Source organism: Polypterus senegalus, chromosome 3 (assembly GCF_016835505.1).
Source record: "Polypterus senegalus isolate Bchr_013 chromosome 3, ASM1683550v1, whole genome shotgun sequence".
NCBI classification, from domain to species: Eukaryota; Metazoa; Chordata; class Cladistia; order Polypteriformes; family Polypteridae; genus Polypterus; species Polypterus senegalus.
In genome coordinates, this window is record NC_053156.1 from 219,785,330 (window position 1) to 219,802,561 (window position 17,232).

The 17,232-nt window shown below is 36.4% G+C and overlaps 1 protein-coding gene across 7 annotated transcripts in view; it reads right to left on the bottom strand.

Moving 5' to 3' along the window:
- LOC120525865 (solute carrier family 45 member 3) overlaps positions 1-17,232 on the bottom strand; it is a 55,003-nt gene that overhangs the window by 17,833 nt on the left and 19,938 nt on the right. Inside the window, exons 1-2 of one of the 7 annotated variants that reach the window (XM_039748514.1) lie at positions 15,986-16,117; positions 14,659-14,826 (exon numbers count right to left, since the gene is read on the bottom strand). The exons of 4 other annotated variants lie outside the window; for them this stretch is intronic. The gene's annotated coding sequence lies outside the window, so the exon portion shown is untranslated. Of the gene's footprint in view, positions 1-14,658; positions 14,827-15,985; positions 16,118-17,232 lie in introns of those variants that run through there. 2 more of the 7 variants (XM_039748515.1, XM_039748509.1) reach the window with 2 other exon arrangements.

The following is a 17,232-nucleotide window of genomic DNA, read 5'->3' on the forward strand; positions in this document are numbered from 1 at the left end:
ACTCTTTTTAAGCTTTGCATCAAACTGAACAGGCAGCATAAATTAAAGGCAAAATAGCACACATGCACATTTACCAAGGTAGGATGTACTCTTCCTCTTGTTTTCATTGTATCACTTTCTACTGTAGCTATGAAACTCCTTAAGCAAACTCACCACTGTTTAGGAGTGACACAGGAATGCAGCTGTATTATTATATCAACTGGCTGAACAATGTCAGCACCTGGTATTGCAGCTATGGTCTGAGAATATGATGAGAGTGCTGGGTATGTAAGAAACTTTGTGTTACATTGTGTTATGTGTGAACACATTAAACAAACTCCATATGGCAGACAAACTTGCCAATATTGCCACTTTGAAGATATGTGTGAACTATCCCTATTATAGAATGGCCATTTTCAGAACCTCACAATCTTAATAACCCCTAAAATGCATCACTTCATACTACCATTATTGGAAAAATAAAAACCTTTTTTGTAACACAGTGCAAAACATATTTTATGTTGCAGTTTCTGAATATAATATTAAAATTAGTTCCAAAAAGAATGTGTGCATGTGTGTGTGTGTTGGTAAAAGAGAGTAATATAAACATAACATAAGCTGTTTAACTCAGTATAAAGTATGTCATGCTTTATATCATGGTAGTTATTCTAATTTTCTACTCCTCCTCGCCCTCCTACTTCTCTCTTTCTCTTTTCCATTGTCCTTTTCATTGCTACTTTTGATTGTTTTTTACTTTTCTTCTGTGTATTACGTCTTACATCAGATATTATCCCTACTTTAAATCTCTTCCACTTGTCACAACTTTATGACTTTCTGGTCTTCAACCTTTATCCACAGTTGCTTTGCCAGAACATTTGTGACTGCAAATCCTTTTATGTCTGAAAACAATTTTAAATTTGTGTAACCTTAAAACTCTTTCCATGGAGCTGACACATATTCTGGGGTCATAGCCTTCAGAAGGCACATTCACTCATCACAGGATCTGTGAACTTGGGGCCACTATGCCAATCTATAGATGTAAATTAATTATAAGATGGGGTTTGACTTCCTGCTCAGAACATATATTTATCTTTAGAAACTGCCAGTAAATTACAGACATTTATTTGACCAATAAGCACATTTTTACAATGGTATTCATTTTAGTTTGATAATATCCCCATATAATACATATATATGTACAACTACAATTCAATTGGTGTGCAACTGTTAATGTGGCATCAGAAAAAGGAGAACAAGAGGTAACAATTCTTCTGCCTTATGGGGATGGATGAGCAAATGATGAGCACTGGTACTAAGAGCAAACCAAAATAATTTTTGTCTTTACTGGAGCTAAGGCTATGTTCATGCTACTATGTATGTTTTTAAAAATGGCATGTTTTTGGCAAAACAATCCCTATCATTTTCACATATTTTATGAACGTATTTCCACAATAAATTGATCAAAAATGCACATGATATAGATATTCACATACATAGATCATGGGAAAAACCTCAACGGGGTGGTAACACTGCTGGCCATGGGTTTTATTGCAAAAGTGTAGCAACCAGTAAATTATTTGCCTTTTCTGCTTGTATACAATGTTCAGGCTGTACAAAACACAACATAGTTGCACACAAGTAATCAACGCAACAAGGGCCGTGGAAAACTTCTCTTTTATGTTGGGATATGTTTTTCTTCCATGAAGGGTGACCTATCAGGGAATTAAACATTGTAAGGAGCAGAATCTCATCAGGGAACAAATCAGAGTGCAGTTAGAGTTTGCATTTTCAAAGAAATTTGTTATTGCCCATCTACATTAAAATACTGAGGCTTCTTTTTCAGAAGTACACAGCTCTGGAAAAGGTTTTCAAGAGTGTTTTTATTTTAAGGGATAAAAACGCCAACATAGTGTGCATGGAAGACGAAAACGTCTACATTTTTAAATGAAAATTGTAATAAACAGTACGCATCCCTACCAGGAAAGGTTCTAGTCCATTGCCTAGCTGGATGGCCAAAAGAAGAAAAAAGGCAAGGATGTTCCCTGCCAGACAACTTGTTCTGCTGGTGTCCCTGCAGGAACTGGTTCAGGTTCCTTATCTGGCTGAGAGGCCAATATAGTGGTAGAATCAGGGAGTTATTCTGCTCAGACTCTTTATTCTTTTGCCATCTGTACGCTAGATGACAGCATCTTTGGGTTAGAATTCCCACATAAACATCTCCAGGGAATACTGGGACCTATAGTCCCATAGGGTATCCCTGTTGAGTTCCATGGGGGTCACCAGGGGCAGCTGCCAGGATTTGCAATCTCTATTTTTGAGGACTTTCATTTGACACGGAACTGCTTCCAGCAGGCTATGCTCTAGCACCAGAAATACTCCCAGATCTGAGATAAGAGGAGTTGATCTCCCTAATGAAGTTGTATTGGATGCGAGTTGAAGACAGACAAAGCTTGCAAGGAGGAATGGAAGGAGATGGAAAAGAGAAGAAAGAAGAGGAAGAAAAAGAAGAACAGTTTATGCCATTTAAAAGCTAGTTTGTGCTAATAAAACAATTTATTTTCAGCCTGGGACTAGTGTCACTGTGGTTGTATCTGGGGTTTGGGGGTGCTGCAATGTCCCCTAGTGGTCACAAAACATAGTAGTGTGGATGGGTCATGACTTGAAAGTAGTAAAGATTATGCTGTCTGCTTCTGCCCTTTATGCACTACAAAACTTTCTCCACCACTTTAACAGCATATTGAGATGTTTTCATTTTGATATATAACTTACCTGAAATCTTCAGGTAGTACAGAAGTTTAGAACTGTGTGGCCTTGTTAGGGTTTAGCCAGTTACTATAACTAGACTTTCTAATTATTAAATTAGTTTTGCAGTATTGTTTATTAATATTGTTGACCATATCAGTTATCCAGATGTGTGACAGCACTGTCCAAAATATAAACATTGAGTGTGCTAATTTCAAAATGAAATTTTCATAAACAAAGAAAGTAACAAAGGAAGAATTGACAAACATATCTAAAGATTATAAAACCATCTCAGAAAAGTCACAAATATCACCCTTGTAATAATGGGTAATAGTGGGTTTTAAACTTTCTGCCATTTGCGGCTGCTGCCATCTCACTTGAGTCCAAGCAACCAGTAGCAGCAATTAGCCAGATCTCCTATTTCTGTGTGGATGTTTCTCTGCTTACTACAGAGTAGTCTCCAATATCTCAAACACAGTCAGCTTAGATAAATTAGGAACTCTATAAATTGTTCTGGTGTGAATAAATATGCCCTGTAATTGACATTTACCTATATTGAATTGGTTTCTTCACTGTGCATGATGTTTCCAGAATATGCCTTGGCCTCTACCATCACAGATTCTAATATTTTAGTGGGGTTTAATTCCAGATCCAAGAGCAATATATATTCCTTGTTTAAGAAAATTAGTTTTTATTTGTACTTTTAAGTGCATGTTTTTTACAGTGTCATGGAGACAAGGTCTTATCTGTGAGATCCATGAGAGAGCAGAGCTAACCAGTACTCTACCTGAAATATATTCTAGAAACAGCAGGTACAAAGATCTGGATGACATACCAGTCTATCACAAAGCATGCTCATTCATACATAGTACAGCAAAACATACTTAGGGCAGTTTCGATCAACATTCTCCTTATGACATTACACATTGTGTAAGGATACACACTTTGAAGGAACATGAAAACTCCACACAGAAAGAAAACTATCCTGCACAGAATTCAGCTGTGGTCAAACTACTGTAAAGTGCCAAGCTCCCCACTTACACTATTATTTTTGAAAGTATTTCAAGTATTAAAGCAATTGTGCCAACTCACTGTATCACAAGGGACCCTGTTCCACAAAACACTTTAATTAGCATCAAGCAGTTCTAACAGTAGTTTAAATTTTCACATAGCAATGAAAGAGATAATTGATTTAACATACTGTAATGTTTTTCATAGTGAACATAATGCAGTACAAGATAATTTATAACCTCAAATTCAAAATAAAGTAAACATTGTATTAACATCCAAATGAATGTAGTCAATAAGGACTGTGGAATTAAGATGACAGATCAGAGTTTTGAAAAGACAAAAGTAAATTGGGGTCTGAAGTTCATAAAAAGCGATAAAATATACAAATTAATGTCTGCAAATATATAATAGGCAGAACTTCAATCATGAATTACATAGAGTGTCTATGAACAAAAATGAGTCCTCAAGAGCAGATGTCCAGTGTGGCAACTTTTTTGTTCAGCACCGCTCTTTGGCACCATCATATTATCACAAAGGGGTTCTTGGTCTAGCAGTTTCTATCCTTAAATAACTAGTAGAATTCACTCATACATGATTAAGTCCTCTATGTAACCTAAAGAACAAATATCTCCATTAATGGACTAGTGCAAGTATCCCCTGGCAGGATTCTCACCACTGTGCCACCAGACTACCCTACTACCTGTCTACCTATTACCAGATATGGCCTAGAATCAGAATGAAAACAATGGTTTTGGCTCACAAAAGAATGAAGTGCCTATTACTTTGAAACTTCTGATACCTGCTATCCTATACCCCCCAGCCCTGATTGTTTGGTTTGTTAATTTTTTCTCTTATTGTATTTACAGTATATTATAGTAACCATTTTAGATATATAGTGTAAATAGCATCTTAAATTTAGAAAATAATAATTAAATAATGTGAATAATAATTGTAATAATTGTGGTTTTACTACCAACAAACCAACTATGACTAGAAATTTTAGAATAAGTTATATTTTAGTGATTTTTATGGTACTCCTTAATTTGCATTCATGCATTTTGGATTAAGCATCTACTAAATAAATAAATGTATGAGTAAATTTAAAAGTAAGGAAAAACTGGAAAAGCTTCACTGTGAACCTGGCCCTAGTGGTAAGAGTTAGGAGTTCATATGTAACAGGAGTCTATTTAATAGGTATGTAACAGGGTTAGTTTTCATCTAACAGCTTATAAACTATACAGTAAAAGCTTAGGGAAGTGAGACCAGACACGGAGTATTCTATGTAATTTCTTAAGCAATAAAGATATAGATATGTTGATAGAGGGAAACCGGTGATTATGATGCAACACTTTATTTCATTTTTAACCTTGTGGAACTGTATGAAGGTTTATAAGGATTCTGCAATATCACACCCTGAATTGGTTTCTAGCTAGCAGCAAAGGCTATATATTTTCCTAATCATGAACAGGGAGAATGGATTAAGAAAATGAACAGATAGATTGTTAGCATTTACACAGAGGAGAACATACTAGAACATTTCTGAAGTCAAAGAATATGCAAAGGTGAACTAAGTCTCCTTAGACTTAATCATAGACTTCTTATGGCCTTGACCTAGATTGTCAAAGCATTCAAGCTGCCTGAGACCTTTGTCTGTTTCACTCTGTGGCATGTCAGAATTTAAATACTATGGACACAGAATGGGCAGTTTCTTGAAATATAAACACTGAGAAACTCAATAGTGGGAAGCAAGGCCACACCATGTTTAAATCCTGCTGCATGACAGTTTTTGGCTTGGTCACAGTATATTTTCTTTGTATGCATGGAACTTATACACAACTGTATTCTTTACATATGCTAAATATATTAACATTTAAACCTTTGGTAACTCTATGTTTGCACAGTATGAGTAATTGTAAGCATGCATGACAATAAACCAGAACTGCCCCATAATTTAGTTATTCTTTTATGCCAAATGTTTAGGGATAGGTTCTGCCTCTGTGCAGGCCTGAATTATATTAAGAAGATTGAAATATGGATAGATATATGGATTATTTATGAGGAAATTTTTAAAATGGATGGATATATCTCTGTCATGATATGGAACATGAAAACCTTAGCTTAGTAACAGGCTTACTAATTTATCTCAAAAAAGTGAAACAGTGGCACTTTCATACAATGTCTGATACTCAACACTGACCTGAATACTTCTTTTTTTATCAATAGTGGTGCAAGTCTTGAAAATTTCTATGCCCTTCACAGCAAAGACTTTTTTGCCTGGTCTAAGCACTCAGTGCTGGGAAAGACACGTCCCCCTGTGAAGTTTTTCACATTTTTTAAAAAGATACATTTTTTTAGCTAAATAATAATATTAGATAAACTCTGCCTCCTGACCCCAGCTTGCACATTGTAACAATCTGATAGAATACAGAACACAATACCGTGACCTTATAAAAGCCACCAGATTGTGAAACTACAGAACAGCATGTCATCTAACCAGAAGGACGAGTCTGACAGATTAAATCTTCAGTCCTATGAGCAAGCCTAATTCAGCACAGAGTTTGCACAAAGGTTTAATAATATTTACAGTATATCAGTGTTTGTTAAAGTAGCCTATCTGCCACATTTTGAAAAAAATATTAATTGCTGCTTCAAAAACAGCATCAAAGATGGCTATGGTTTGCTCTTTTCATAAAATACTTCTACTGCACTGAAAAAAAATTGGAAAGAATTAAGGTTGTTCCTGTATAAGGAGGCACATCCCACAATAGGCAGCTTATTATTATGGCTTCAGTTCTACTTCTAATTCACGTCTGACTTTATGAGAGGACCTGATAAATGATGATATCATAGTGCTGGTGCCAAGTACCAATGGATTTTTGCTCTATACATGGCTCTTTTAGGTGGATCTTTGTCCTTGAAAAAATGACTCACTTCTGCCACACTAGTTGGAATTTTTCTGCGACTTTGGCAGGCTTGCCGTTGTTATTGGCTCTTCTGCAACAGGTTCTGAAGCTGATCATTTGCCAGCTCATACCATGGGTGACCCATCCCAAGGCTGATACAATTTGTCATCACCATTACCATATGATATAACAGACAGCCAAGGAATACTGATACTGGGAAAAAGTAACAACCCCATACTGCTATCATACCATTGAAACAGTATATCACCTATGCTTTTGGGGAGGTTTAATCTCTGTATGTGCCTAAAATTAAATAAAAAACAAGGTTTGTAAGTAGATGAATGACTAGTGAAAAGTAAATATAATCAACAGTTAGTAAAACATTTTAAGGATGCTTTAAATGGTTAAGAAATACATTTGTGACCTTTTACTACATTTAAATATTTGTATATAAATTAAGTTTGCATTTATACACACACATAACAGTATTTCAGCTTGAACTAGAAATATTCCATGCCGTATGAGCTATCAGACAATGCCACTTTCAAATGTAAGTATTCAGAAACAAACCTAAAACAAGATATAGCTCAAGATCAAGAACAAAGATCTTTTATGTGACTAGAGTGCTGTGCTTTGAGTAGTGAGAAAAGCACTATAAAATGTAAAGAATTATTATTATTAGACAATTCTGGTTCCGGAGAAAAGAAGAGGAAGGTATGGACTTAAAGGATAACTAAATTGTTTATTGGACAAATATTTGTAAAAAGAGAAAGTTCCACACCCAGCTGCCCATTGATCACCAGTCTCCATGTTTCAACACCAGGCTCCTGATCAGAAAATTACATCTGGATATCAGTTTGGATACATTTTCTCTAAACCAAGCCTCCTTTGCACTATAGAAGAGCCAGGAATTCTCATGACATATTACAGTTACATTTTATAGCATACATCACATTTCACAGCACGTGCGAGATTAAACAAAAAAGTAGCAACCTTCCAGTTACAATGGAGGATAGCAAAGTCTTAAAATTTTCCCCACATGGCAAGTCCCTTCCAGCTGAGAGATTCTGTTTGAAAAATTAAAAAAAAAAACATTGCTGGGTAAACACTAATGCAAAGCAAGAAAATGGTTGCCAACTTAGCCTTTGCATATTTATATTTTGTCATATGGTCTGAGAATGGGCAGAGTGGTGGCTCTGAGGCTAGGGCTCTGCACTGGCAATTGGAAGGTTGCCAGTTCATATCCCGTAAATGCCAGAAGTAACTCCACTCTGTTGGGTCCTTGTGCAAGGCCTTTAACCTGCAATTGCTCCCTCCTGGGTATGACATCAATCTGCATCCTCCAGCCCTGCAAGCAGGTCCTTCCAACTTGCTGGGAAAACTTGGGAGTTGGTGGCAGGATTGGCACTCCAGCCAATGTAAAAACCTCACACTGTTATATTTTATTCAAACTAGTGTGGTGCTGTGGTGTCACCTGTTGCACGCCTGTGCTTGGGTCCTAATTTGGGATCCTGAGGTGGTTTGTTGTGTGGTGTGGAGCAACGCACTGTATCAGTGCATGCTCCCAACCTCTCTCATATGCCTGCCTGAATACCTGCTGGGATGACCTAGCATTGTCTTTTCTAGTACTTAAATAATTATTAATTAATTATTAAACATTAATAAGTTCAGAATGAAAGACTTAGATGTCCATCAATTCTTCCTTTTCCAATTTGGCTTTACTTGTAGATAAAAACAACTTCAACAAAAAGCAGGAACCAACTCTTAATAACAACGTACCATCAAGCACAGTAACTGTTACTAGTGAGATTTTGAGTCTCCAAAATTGATTTAAAAAGATTATTTGGTCTGTGGGTAGAAAAGCACACAGAGGAAAGTAAAACATTTTTAATACTAAACAGAAAGTACACCAGCTGTAAATCACAGGCCACATTTCTGTTTTAGATGACTGATTGATCAAAAGCGTAGAGCTGATGTATGAATGTAGTGTGATGTGCAAATGTACTAAAATGTGTAAAAATCAGAAACACATTTTTCCAATGAAATAAAAATTATTTCATCTATACTAATAAAAGGCAAAGCCCTCACTGACTCACTCACTCACTGACTCACTCATCACTAATTCTCCAACTTCCCGTGTAGGTAGAAGACTAAAATTTGGCAGGCTTATTCCTTACAGCTTACTTACAAAAGTTAAGCAGGTTTCATTTCGAAATTCTACACGTAACGGTCATAACAGTCGACAACGTCCGCCATGTTGAACTTTCTTATTTATAGCCCCATCTTCACGAAATTTGGTAGACGGCTTCCCTGCGCTAACCGAAACCGATGTACGTACTTATTTCAATGGTATGACGCCACTGTCGGTCACCATATTGAACTTTCCAACGTCACTAATTTTCCAACTTCCCGTGTAGGTAGAAGGCTGAAATTTGTCAGGCTCATTCCTTACAGCTTACTTACAAAAGTTAAGCAGGTTTCATTTCGAAATTCTACAGGTAACGGTCATAATGGTCAACAACGTCCACCATGTTGAACTTTCTTATTCATGGCCCCATCTTCACGAAATTTGGTGGGCGGCTTCCCTGCGCTAACCGAAACCAATGTACGTACTTATTTCGGTGGTATGACGCCACTGTCAGCCGCCATATTAAACTTTCCAACGTCACTAATTCTCCAACTTTCCGTGTAGGTAGAAGGCTGAAATTTGGTACTTATTTCGGTGGTATGATGCCACTGTTGGCCGCCACATTGAACTTTTCAATGGTCTTTGTTACTTATGGGCCCATCTTCAAGAAATTTGGTACGCGGGTTCCCAACACTAACTGAATCCTACTTACTTACATATATATACGTCCATAGCCTGCAGCTCGGTCACCGTGTGAGGCGCCGTTGGGTCCTCCATCCAAACGCCTCCCACGTTGTTGGCTGCCTGCCTATATAAGGTCGTCCGTTGCTCCAGTCTCTACATTCCCTTCCTTGCTTGGCAGCCTTTTTATCTAATCCACGGCTTCTCCGCTGTTTTATTGTTCATTTATTACGATTATAGTTATCGTGTAGGTATTTTAGACTTACTTTAAATTGTTCAGGTACCCATTTCCTTTATCATTCCAACCGTACCCCCATTAACATGTCTATCGAGGTGATCACCATCGATCAAAGAACTGTCACTTACCGAGTGGTTTCCATGCCCGGAGATGGCACCTACCTTTTCCATTCTCTTTTGTTACATATTGCACGGCCATATCAGGCTCACTCTTGATATCCGGAGGAACATTGTGTCTTATGTATTGAATGACTGGGACAGGTTCAAGGTGTGGACTGATGACGGTACAGGAGATAATTATTCTACACAGGAGCACTAGAGGAGTGAAATGCTTAAGCCCTTTGCCATGTGAGTTGATGGCTGCCGGTGAATTGTTCGGTTGTCGCTTTCAAGTGTACCGAAATGGCCAAATATTTTACACCTTTTGACAACTGCCAATGCCACTTAAACATCTTACATTCACAGGTGACGATTTCAGTAGTGGACACTTTGATGTTTATGAATGTTTAAACTCTCAAAAGCTGGATGTGAAGTTATCGATGAAACCGGTTATATACTTACAACGCTTGACAGATGCCGAATGTCTCTTCAACACAAGTCCTACAAATACTGTCGTAATTGAAACAAACCATGAAACTCAAACTGATTATGACAGCAGCAATCCAAGCTGTGAGATTTGAAACAAGATTACTGTTCACATGGCCAACTGAACGTTGCATGCTCAAGAGTAAGCTCAGCGCACAGCTTGGTCATATTACAACCGGAGGGCCGAACTCACAATGTGGTGTACAAAGAGATCCTTAACAAATAATTATTGGTATATTTTCCCTCAGTTTAAAAAGGTTTAATTTTCTTCTTAATAAAAATTTTAAGGCAGTACTTCCGCCAAGCTGGTATTTTGTTAGTTCAAAGATAAATGTAAAAACTATGTATAAAATTGCAGCACAGAGCTCTAGTGCACCAAAATTTTCTGAAAGTTTTCCTTCAATACAGTAAGTGATCCTACCTTCTATACATTATAGCTCCAGTTTGAGTGCATGCCAAACAAACTTTATACTTTTCCGGTATAAATATATATTTATTATAAGATATATTACTTTAACAAAACCAAAAAATCTACTTTGGATAAATGCTGCATTATAATTTATTGCAATAAAGATGATCTTATATATATTTTACTTAAGTATTCATATTAAGTATGCAAAGTGAATATAAATAACTAAGAAAGTAATTCAATTTTTTCACTTTGCAAAGTGTGTCTTTTTGTTAAACATATAGTAAATTGCATACTGACATTCAAGTGAAAGTGGTTTAATAGTATATACCTAAATGCATTTTTTTTGCTATATTTTTACAAGCAATTTTCTTCAGAAACATTCTTTGAAATATACTATAGAACTAAGACTGTCTCAAAAAATTAATCTATTGATTGCTGGATATTCAAAGGTTAATGAAGATTTTGTAAGTAGGCTGTGAAGGATAGGTAGGTGGATTGCTGGATGGCTACTGTTGAATATTTTTTTTATTTCAATAATAAATACTTTTTTAAAGGTATGTTCTACTTACATTTGTCAGCTACAGTCCATGAATAATTCATGCAGAGAATAATACAGGCAGCACTAATCAAAATTGAAATAGTAAAGTTATACTTATTATTTCTGGAGACTACAGCACAAAACACAATGTACGATTCTTATACTTGCCTAATCCAATCGAGGGATATGGAAGGTTCGAGCTTACCCCGACAGCACCAGTTGCAAGGCAGAAACTAACCCTGGATAGAGAGTAACTCACACTCAAACTACTATGTGAACAGTGCTTGTAATTTATTAGTGGTAAGCAGTCATGTCAATGACAGTACTGATGTAGGCAGGTTGTTTACAGGTCAGAGTGACTATCATGTAGAGCTGAGGTCATGCATGAAAATTAAGAGAACCAGTGAAAATACATGGTTTAGATAATGTAAAGAATTACTCCATTTTTAAAAGGTCCTCAAGTCTGAATGACAATCATTAAAATAAATGAATTGACAGAATTCAGAATGATCTCCAAAAATACTCATTCAGATGTAACACAATAATTTATTATACTCTGGCATACAGATGCTTCAGTTCTTCTAATTAAATTTCTACATCTGCGAGTGTTTCCAAAACCTCATGTAAACACACCCTTAGTATCCGGTTTATATTTAGGCTGAAAAAGCTTTTTTGTATTTATACATCTTCAAATGAGACATACTTGCTGTAAATACTATTTCTATTTTTGAGTAATCCTCTCACTCTCTGTCTAAGCACTGACACATGCCTTTCTTAGCAAAGCTCACCTTGAATTAAATATAATGTCTACTAAGACACATCTACTAAAATATCACTTTTGCTTAGTAAATAAGAAAAAAACAATTTAGTTACCTCTCTTCTTACATATATGCTTACATTCTCAAAACTGCTTAATCTAATTTAGGGAAGTGAAGGGTTGGAGCCTACCCAGAAGCACAGAGGGTAAGGCAGGAAACACTTTGGACAGGATTCTTGTCCATCGCAGTGCAAACACGCACATTTGGATCAGTTAAGTGTTACTGATATACTTAACTCATATTTCCATTTTTTGAGGAAAATATTTCACCAGAATGAAATGAAAAAGCATGGGATTTAAGCCCAGTTTGTTGAATTTTTGACACAAAACTGTTTAAACTAGGGAAGGGAAAGGTAAAGGGGGGCAGGGAGTTTATGACAAATCAATTTTAGAACTTCATATAAAAGGAAAGGGATTTATATAAATACAAAGAACCGAGATAAGTTTAAAGGTGCACTGTTAAAAAGAAAAAATAAAGTAATTAGTACACAAAAACGACAAAGCGAGGAATATTAACATTAAATTGGTGGGTTGGATTTATATGTAGGTTTGCACAATTATGAGATAACAATATTAACAGAAATCTTGCTGAATAATACAGCAGAACGAAAAAGATGGGGGAGTTGCCATTTATGTTAACCAGGATTTGAATGCCCATGTTCTTCAGTTACTTGGTGAGCCACATCTTAGTGTGGATGTTTGGACTCAATTACAAAGCCTTGGTGATCGAGGCCTTATTTTAGGAGTGTGTTATAATCTTCGTAATGTAAACAACAGTTTCAATATGCACCTTTTCAATAAAAAAGGCACGTTTAAAGGGATTATATTATGGTCATGGGGATCTTGGTTTACCCAGATTGTAACTGACCTAGCCTTACAAATAGAGGCGTACTATATGTTTTTGGATGTAGTAAATTAATGTTTTTAACACAGTATGTTAAAGCAAGACCTGCGGTGGGCTGGTGCCCTGCCCGGAGTTTGTTTCCTGCCTTGCATTCTGTGTTAGCTGGGATTGGCTCCAGCAGACCCCCGTGACCCTGTAGTTAGGATGTAGCAAGTTGGATAATGGATGGATGGATGTTAAACCAACAAAACATGGGAAACTCTGTCTAGATTTAGTATTCTGTAATAATTATTATAGGACTCAAGGGGAAGATGTGATCGAACCATTAGGATCTAGTGACCATAACATAATACTTTTCACAATGTTTTGACAGAATTAAACTAGTTCAGTTCAGTTTTAAGCCTCAATAAGATATACAACTAAGCCTAAATTAAGTGAATAGAATTGGAAAGTTTGTTGGGCTGAATGGCCTGTTTTTGCTACAAGTGTTATATTGCCCTAATGTTCTAATTATGTGTCAAAAAGAAAAGTGAAACAATAACACATGTCAAGTTGCTAGCACTTAATTCAGAAAATTAAAATAACTTCTGAAAAATGTTTTACTTCTGGAACATTTTCATCCTACAGGCAACATAAAGAAGCAAATGAAAATCCAATAAAATGTAAAGGTATATCTTAAAAGCTTCTACGAATTCATCAATTCATCAAATTTTTAAATTTGTTTCTTTCTAATACATCATCTTGGTTATCATAAAATATGAAAGCATGCATCAAGAAACATTGTGCTCAAATGTCTAGTGAAATTATATTTGGAATATTGTGCATAGTTTTGATTGCCAAGCAGCTATAAAAAATGCTTAGAGCAGTAATATGAAGAGCAAAGAATTGCATTCCTGGACAAAAGGACATGCTACCCTAACAGGCTTATGGGACTGCATTGACTGAAATGGAAAAAAGCTCAAAATGATGCTTGCCATAGTAGAGTCTATATGGGGACCAAATCAAGTTCCTCAAAATTCGCAACAGCACTGATAAAGTAGATCATGCAGATCCTGAATTGTATACTCAAAACACCAGTGGAAATGAAGGGTAAGTACAGTCAAGACACAACCCAGGAGACATTACTTAATATACAGGATGTGGACCCTAATACAAGTAGCACTTTTTTGTATAAGAAAAGGGTGCCTACAGTCCTAATTTGTTCCCTGTGTCTGTTTTCATACACAGTGCCACTTCATTCCAGTTTGTAAACATACTACAAAATAAAAATCTTTAGGTATAATGCAGCTGCTTATCTTTCCTGCTGCGCAAGTCAAATGATGTTATTTCTAAAATAAAATGTTCAAGTTTGTATAAACAATTAGTGAAATTATCTGCTCCAGCTTTTTGTACAGGAAATTTACTTCAGTATTTTATATGCCATGCTTCAAATTGGAAGGAATGTCAAGAGTTCCTGGTACAATGTGACAGTGCACTCGGACCAGTCTGACAGATTTTCAATGAACATTAGGGTGTGAATGTTCTAGACAATAGATTTTAAATGACATTTTCAGCACATGCACATGGCACATGCATTCACACCCACAAATGCACGTACACAGTAGTTATGTGGTCTTCCCACTTCCTCTGATTTTATTTCCAGTTCCTAATGGAACCCAGACAAACATTGACAATAGAGAAAATGATTTCATGCTTAAAACAAAAAAAACAAAATTTGGCAAAGAAACCCTTTACCAAAGTACACAGCGCTATTGATTAAAAAATAAAACATTAATACCTACACTCACAATGAGATACAACAGCATACAATTGAGTACCAGGGCAGAGACACTCAAATAGTCTTGTATCACAATGCTCTTGGAAAAAAGGAATGACTGTCACTTCATTTGATTCTAAAACTTCACAAAAGATGACAATCAATGACAAGATTGTCAGTTTCAGGAGGGACTCTACAGATAAAAGAGAAACAATCATTTTTAAACCAGGCACATCTTGTTAATGAACATTTTTCAGAAACTGTCACCTTTGTCAAAAATGTCCTCCATGTTATTAGCTAAAATTCACTCACACATGCTTGTTTTGTTGCTAGCATCCTGGTTATATGGGCCCATATGACATGGCCTTCCAAATCAGAATCACTCAAAAGGCCTGTTTACAAGCAGCTTAGATAGTAGTGTCACGAGAGCCAGAGGCATCTGTGGTCCTTTTTCAGCCACTGGTCATGAAGGAAGATGACAGCCCCTGAATGCTGAAAAAATAGGTTTTTCTTCTTTTCAATATAAATTTAAAAGCAATGTTTATTATGAGTTCATTGCTTTTGGCCTATTTTCAGATTTCTGCACCATGAGGTCTTGCTTTAAATTGCATAAAATAAAATTCAGAAGCATCTCTGTCCCGGTTGACACACTGAAAACAAAATGGATGATTCAGACTGATAGATTTCACAACAGGAATTGTAACCTCTTAGGAATTTTACATCAATGTATTCTAGCCTCAACGTGAAAAACCTGAAAGGTAAAGATTGAGCAAGACAGCTTCTAAAAATCTCAATTAATAATGGCCTCAGGGAGTTGCTGTACTGTGACAGGTGTCGATTCATTCTGCTGATTGTTCCTGATTTTAAGTGCTCATTCTAATATTTAATTTACATTTTTATACTTTAGCTGTATTCTACTGGCTTGTTATTGATGATCAGCAGTGCATTTTCATTCCAACGGAAGACACAATCATTTTTAAATTACTACACTGAACAGATACCTTAACAGCTTTACACATAATCATTTTAAAGTAGTTAAAAATAACACATTAGTGATGGAGCCATATATTTATTAAATGATGAACACAATAAAAACTAAAAATGCTGATTTGGACTGAATCTGTATGCTGTTTTACTTAAACATTTAAAATGGAAAGAGAATACACTGTACTACTGAAGACAGTACACAGTCATTTTGAGTTTATATTTATTCACAAAACATTTAGAATTTTATTTTTTATTTAATTTTAGCTCTGGTCTGAGATCTTATAATTTAGCTTCATCAGTGTTTGCTCTTCTTTAACTATGACAATGCTTTATATTATTACAAAATAAAGAATATATTGACTTACAAGCACAGACCTCTTCATCCTTGAACCTCCTGTGCTTGACTTTCCTTTTCTACTCTGAACACATCTCAGCGGCCCAGCTACCAAAATTACTGCCTTGTATTTTCCAGGAAGACAGCCTGGCTTGTGAGTGTCTTTCAGCACACCATGGCACTTAGTCACCTTGCTTAATGCCACAAATAGGCGGAGCCCTGGATGTTAGCTACCAATCAGCAGGCTGATGAAAAAAATACATCTCAGTTTCAGAACTGGAATTGCAGCATTCCCATGCAAGGGAGAGCCTCACATACAAAAAAAAAAATCAGTGGATTTGTTTATGACAGTGTCATATTTAAGAGTCTAACTGACTGCTGTACCTGCCATCATAACATACCTTGTGTTGAAATAAGTATGAGGACGGCAAGAAATGCTGTTGAAATGGGGGCTTATGATAGAGTAACAATTCTGGAAAACCAATATTTTGTGGAGAGCCCCACATTGTAACTACTGTAGTATTTTGATATTTGGCTGTAACTAATAAAATGTACATCATATTTTGTTTGCTGCCATTATATGCAGTGAAGATTTGACTGAAGTGGAATTAAAGTAAAATCAATAAAGTAAAAAATATGAGCACCAAAGAAGACTGCACAGTTGCACTGTAGTTAACGCTGCTGCCGCATGATTCCAGGTATCAATCAAATCCCTGGGTGTCTCATATTCTCACCATGTCTGCATGAGTTTTCCTCCCACATCCCCAAAGATTTCAGGGGGAAATGGGACCCAGGCACACCCCCTGGTGGCCACATCTTCCCATAACAGATTCAGGTTGAAATCGCTGTTTATTTTACACAAATACTTACAAATAGACTTCCCTTGCAATCGAGAGTGTACAACACATTATAAATTCTTTCCTTTTCTTTTATCTTCCTTTCTTTTCTTCTTCCTCTTGTTTCACTCCTTTCCACTCCTCCTCAGGCTTTGTCTACCAGCTCTAACTGACCCCTGAGTAAAGAGGGTGGCTCCTTTTATCCCGGACTCAGGGAACAGTTCTGGAGGCATGACCACCCACTGAGGAAGCGCTTCCGGGTCAGGAAGACCCCACTTTGAATAGGGATGCTTATTTTGAGCAGTGCCCTCTCACAGTACCCACGGCTTCCCGTAGGTTAGGACTACAATAACCATTAGCTGGACTCATTTTTCCAGACATAACAAATGATGCAGAATTTTACCTATGACTCCTTCAAAATTACAACAATTCAATTTGGAAA